The sequence below is a fragment of the Mirounga leonina genome, unplaced genomic scaffold, assembly GCF_011800145.1.
Source record: "Mirounga leonina isolate KUSES-001 unplaced genomic scaffold, KU_Mleo_1.0 Mir_200, whole genome shotgun sequence".
NCBI lineage: Eukaryota > Metazoa > Chordata > Mammalia > Carnivora > Phocidae > Mirounga > Mirounga leonina.
Window position 1 is genome coordinate 20,988,077 of NW_023270503.1, and position 6,651 is coordinate 20,994,727.

Below are 6,651 nucleotides of genomic sequence, written 5' to 3' on the forward strand. Positions count from 1 at the left end.
ACTCCTGCTTTCACCAGATTAAACCCCTGTATTAATCTTGTGTCTAACATCTATTCTTTCTGCCCCACTGTTGGCATAGAAATGAGAGCCAGGGTAAGATTGGAGTCTTCTTTACCAGTAACAAATCAATGTTGGCTCTCACACACTTTAGCAGTAGAAAGGATGCTGCTATTTTCCAGGGTAAGATCATTCACAGGAGCCATGTGGGTATGTGTTAGATGTTACTAAGAAGTCCAAGAAGAGAAGGGATAGCAAAGGAGTCTATATGAACAATTTCAAACTGGACTCCAGACAGCCTTGTTCTTAGGAGAACATCCTTACTACATCTGACTCCTGGTATCTATTCTCAACCATTTAGAGCCCAGAGGGCAGGAGGGGTTGTTAATTGATAGTTTATATCTCCAGCACTGTACTAAAGTGTGACTACTGGATCACAGAGTAAACAGAGGAAGGAGTGAAATCTCACCTCTGGTGGGAGGTGGCGGGGGGAGGATGGGGGTGTGGTTCACTGACTACTTCATCCCATGTGGTTCCAAGCCTAGTGCATATCACAGGTTCTTCCATCTTGCTTTACCTTCTTTATTCCTCCTGGTCCTCAAGCTCTAGGACCACCACCAGAACCCCCAAATTCTTCTCACCCCATTGGGAGGTAGAGCTTTCAAATTTCCACAGCTCCAAACAGCAAACTCTGCTCCAGACTGACTTTGAAGAGCCAGACCAAACCCCTTGGGAGCTCCATAAGCTGGAAGGCCTTCAATTTAAACAGCTCCGCTTTCCTTAGATGCCAATTGCAGTTTTAAATAGCATCTGTGTCTTCATTACTCAAATAAACCTAATGATTGTTGATATTAGTGAGGATAAATTTTTAACAGCATGGGACTGAAGTGATGAAGTTGCTAAATAGAGAATGAGGTCAGAGTCACTAAAATGCTTGAAAAATGTCAGCGGGGATGGATAAAAGGGCACACTGTTGGTGAGTGCTTTAGGAATATAAACAAGAAGCATCTGGAAGAGAAAGTTAAGTGCTATGTGTTATAGTCCTACCATCCTAGGTGTGTGTTTAACCATGGTCAGGGACACAATTTAGTCCCACAGCCATTGCTTATGACCCCCCCAATGATGCACCAGGTGTTCTGAACAACCCAAATTTCCTTAATCAGGAGAATGAATAAACAAACTATGGTGCACCATACATCAAAATATCACTTGGCAAAAAAAGGAATCCATGATTGATACACACTTGGAAGACTTGGAAGAATCTCAAAGGCATTATTGCTGAATGAGAGAAGCTAGGCCCCAAAGATCAAATACTATAGGATTCTACTTTTTGGCATTCTCGGAAAGACAAAAGTGTAGTGATGGAGAACAGACCAGTGGTTACCAGGGGTGAAGAGTGGGGGAGGGTGCAATAATACTGATGAAACTGATGATCTATGTTTCTATCATAGTCATGGTTATACAAATTGATACATGTATTGACACTCATAGGACCATATACCCTCAAAAGGTCAATCTTACTGTGTATTAATTTTAAAAATACAAAAAAAATTAAAAATACACTCACTCACACACACATAAAATATCTATATGATATGATTCCACCTGATGTTTCCTCAACCCCTAAGGCTCCTCAGAGAAGCCCCAAGGGCTACAGTACAAGTATGGAGGAGACCCAGACCAGCTTCCCATTCCCTTTCCACTAGAATGTTCCACTCTGTGTTTATTTTTTAAGGAACATTTCATTTGGAGAAGAAAATAAAAGCTTGAATCATTGAAGTAATAACACCCAGTGATTGTTTAACATTCAACACCTTACTATGGTGCCAAGCATTGTGCAAAATGCTTTTTTATATGCATCATCTCTTGTATTCCTCCATAGAACCCTATGAGGTATGAATTCTCTTATTTTAGAGAAGAGGAAAGATGAGGCTTAGAGAGGTTACTTAACTTGCCCGCCGTCACCCAGGTAGTGAGTGGCAGGACAGGGGTTTGGACTATGGCAGTGCCTCTTAGATCCCCTACTGTTGGGAGTGTGGTTGACCAGCAGCCGCAGGGCTGCACTCTAGAATTCATCAATGCTTTCACACAAGGAGACACATGCCATAAGCTGTTCCTAGTCAGTGACTGAGCATGGCAGGGGTACTAAAGGCAGGCCTATTCCTGGGAAATGTGCACTCCTCTCATGGGTGACTTTGACTCTAGATTCCCCATCAACCTGGCTTTGAGAACTGTACTGCAGTCTTCCTCCTCCTTCCCTCCCTCCCTTCCTTCTTTCCCTCTCCTTCATAGGGGCCAGATCTGCACCAGTCAGATGGCTCTCCCAGCCTTCTCTGGCTCCCTTCCCGTTTTCCTTCACCGTTGTTTCTCCCAGTGAATCTCTTACAAGTCTAATCATTTGGTGTCTGCTTCTTGAAGGACCCAAACTAACACATCTTACTCCAGAAGCAAAGTTCTTGTAAGCTTTGCAACAAGAGAGCAATCTGAGTCTTAGAGATGATAATACCCAAGCTATAGGGTTGTTGTTAGGACTGAGCTCCCCGACACAGATGAAACACCACTAGATGTCCCTCACCTGGATCATAGTGAATACTCAATAGTTATTGGATGAATGAAATGAAATAAAGTTTGTCTGACCATTAGCTAGGAGGGACTTGATAGTCTTATTTCCTCTGGCAGTTAAAGAAAACAGAGGAGGGTACAGAGAGCAGATTTCCTCCAGGCATCTGGCAGCCCCCATCAAAGTGTCCATAGGACCACACCACTATCAGCCTCTGCCTCTCTCCAAACCCAGCCAGACACAGACTGGCATGGCTGATTCTTCCCACTCCCATCAGCTTTTTACACGAAGAAGGGTTTTCATGCTGACATCCCAGCTGGCCCCTATATCTCATGAAAGTCACTTCCATGGGCTGAAAAATCTCTCTCCAAAAGAATCACTCTCATAAAGTGCTGTGAATTGGATGCTGACCTGGAGCCAACCAGAGGAATTTTTCAATACCCACTTTTATATATAAAATTTGTAACCTTTCTCTTCTCATTGAAACTAGGTGGTATTGACTGAGCAGAAATTTCAAGAGCATGTGTTTGGGACTTGATGGGGTAAGCCCATGGTAATCGTGGCTACCCACAGTTCATTTAAGATTCCTCACCAAAAGGAGAAAATAAAATCAGAATCAATACTTCTACAGGCACGAAGTTTAAAAATTTTTGCGGTGATTTGAGCAGAGCCCCCTTCAGCCACAGGCAGCTCTGATTCCTGCCACGGGCCTGTTTCTCCATCATTTGTCAATCAGAGGACAAAGAAGGAAGAACTGAAGGGGGAAGAGACAGAAGGCAATTCCAGCAGAGATAAGAAATCCAACCCAATGACAGCGAGGAAAAGAGAACTGAACTAAGAGCCAACCAGAGAGCGATATAAATGCTTCCTGAGAACAGCAGGGTACCAAGTCTTCCCAGTCAGTAGTGGGCAAGGATCCTTGTCTCCAATGCTTGTGGAAAAAATAGAAAATGTCAGACTTGGAAGAGTTCAGGAGAATCTTGGTTTGCAAATAAAACTGAAGCTTAGAGAGACAAAGCAACTGACCCAAGATCTTGAAGAAGCAGATAAAGAAGGGACTAGAAGCTAGTCAATCATTTTGCACCACTTCCTTCTCAGGCAAAACTACCTCACTTCTTGTAAGTTTCCCTCTTCCCTACCCCTGCAGTTATCTGGAGGACTCTACTACTTTCAACTTTCTTTAGTCTTCCAAGGTCCAGGTAACCCAGCTTTTACTCCCACTGTGCTGTGGGGCTCATGGACTGGTACATAAAACATCATATTACTCAAAGAATCCTGTCAGCAATGCCTGAGAGGCAGAAGTGGAGTCATGGTGCCCAGTGGGAGGATGGGGATGGGACTTGGTGTTAAGGGGCCCACACTGTAGCCATTGTACCCTCTTCCACTAATACACGACTAAAAACCTAAAGAACTGAGATTCTCCCTCATCTGTCCTGATTATGCACTGTCTTCTGTAGAGGCAGGGGACCAAAAGAAGCTAACTTTTCTGAACAACACTATCTTCTCCAACTCATGAATCCTTTCACCACAGTCCCATTTCTGGACTGTGTGAGGCATCTAACAGTCCACACAAAGCTTATCACTGGGTAGAGACACTCAGGAACTGTGTTGAATGAGTGCATGGAGAGGTAAATGAGCCCACAAAAAACTGCAGTGTTGCTCAAACAGTGACTTCGAAGATAAGAGTTCCTTATGATAAAATGATGGAGGGTCTTGGAATTCTCATGGCCACTTTTTAAAAGCAATCACATTTATAAACACAAAGAGAAAGACAGAAAGAACATGGACTTTAGAGCTAGATAAATCTCACTCTGAAATCCAATTTCTCAACAATGAGCCATGTGTCCTCCATTAAATTATTTACCTCTCTGAGCTCCAAGGTATCATCTACAAGATGAGACTAGTGGTACATATTTCTTGCGGTTGTCATGTGCTAAATGAGATAACATGTGTGTAATTAAATAGGGGAGAACAACAAACTTAAAACCATTTAAATAAATGGAGTCTTACCTGGAGAGAAGAATTCATGAGCCAGCAGGAGACTAAGTGCAGAGTGACCTGGCTTAGCCAGTAACCTCATAGGGGTGTGGCAATAGAGGCAAAAAAAGAGAAATTTAATAGTAACTTGAAATGACTTACATTGATATGATAGAACTACTTCCTCTCTCCTCAACCGTCTCTTTCTGCCCTTCTTGCCCCAGAAAGGCCCTTCATCACCGCCCCACATCTAGGTTGTGAGGGTGCCTAACAGGGACCAACATGCTCCAACCAACACGATTATTTTCAGCAGGAAAGTGAGCTCAGAGCCAGAGCAGACTATGAGAGCTTAAGCCCCCAGGAAATGTTCGTAAGTCTGGGGGAGGGCTTTGGATGTTCCATACTTCGTGGAATAGCGTTTTGAATCAATCCTGTCTAGATCTTAAAAAGAGCTTGAAGAGTCAGCTGACTGATTACATGTAAAATGCCCGCCATTATAAACCCATAATAAAATATTGGTTTCTTTCCCTTTTTTAAAGACACTGTTGATAGATTATGTCTCTTGAATAGCTTGTTCCCCTCTAACCCCTGGCAACTTAGAATAAATGGAAAACAAGGGAATAAGTGAACAATTACCACAAAGAAAAGCACTCTCTGTTCCGCTTGGCTGCACGTGTCCAGCAAATGAAAGTGCACAATAGTTTGCCCATCAATTTCCAGTAACCCAACATTTTTTAAAAGGTTCTTTGAAACCCAGATGGCTCTCAAATAAGCTGAGCTCAAGCCTTATATGAGTTCTTTTGCCATAACTGCTTGGAAACCAAGTGCTTACCTCACAAAAGGTAGCAAAGGAAAGACAAAAAATAAAAATACGCATCTCTTTGAGGACTAGTTCATGCAACCCTCTGAAAGTCCTAAAGCTACTCTGATGGAACTGAAATTACTCAAAGCATGCGATGACCTGCAGCCCAGTGGTACACTGCTGGGGACTTGTGGTGTGTGTGAGGGTCTCTTGCAGTCATGTCTAGCATGAGGAGGTCCCCACACAACCTTCTGTGCCCTGAGGTATCACTAGTGACTGCTGGCTCCGTTCTCAGCAGTCCATTTCCTCTTCCCCTTGTGCCACCACCAATGACACCAACTACAAACCTGAGCTTCCAACTGATGCGGAAAGGGTCAAGAAAAGAGAGATTTTCCTTCCCTATCCATGTGAGCTGGACCGTATGGTCTTGCTCCTAAGAAGCTCTCCAGCTTCTCCCTTCTCACAGCCCCATCTTCTTTTTTTTTTTTATTCTTACGTTAATCCCCATACATTACATCATTATTTTTTGATGTAGTGTTCCATGATTCATTGTTTGTGCATAACACCCAGTGCTCCATGCAGAACATGCCCTCCTTAATACCCATCACCAGGCTAACCCATCCTCCCACCCCCCTCCCCTCTAGAACCCTCAGTTTGTTTTTCAGAGTCCATCGTCTCTCATGGTTCGTCTACCCCTCCGACCTCCCCCCCTTCATTCTTCCCCTCCTGCTACCTTCTTCTTCTTCTTCTTTTTTTTTTTTCTTAACATATATTGCATTATTTGTTTCAGAGGTACAGATCTGAGATTCAATAGTCTTGCACAATTCACAGCGCTTACCAGAGCACATACCCTCCCCAGTGTCTATCACCCAGTCACCCCATCCCTCCCACCCCACCCCCCACTCTAGCAACCCTCAGTTTGTTTCCTGCGATTAAGAATTCCTCCTATCAGTGAGGTCATATGATACATGTCTTTCTCTGTTTGACTTATTTCGCTCAAAATAATACCCTCCAGTTCCATCCACGTTGTTGCAAATGGCAAGATCTCATTCCTTTTGATGGCTGCATAATATTCCATTGTATATATATACCACATCTTCTTCATCCATTCATCTGTCGATGGACATCTTGGCTCTTTCCACAGTTTGGCTATTGTGGACATTGCTGCTATAAACATCGGGGTGCATGTACCCCTTTGGATCCCTACTTTTGTATCTTTGGGGTAAATACCCAGTAGTGCAATTGCTGGATCATATGGTAACTCTATTTTCAACTTTTTGAGGAACCTCCATACTGTTTTCCAGAGTGACAGCCC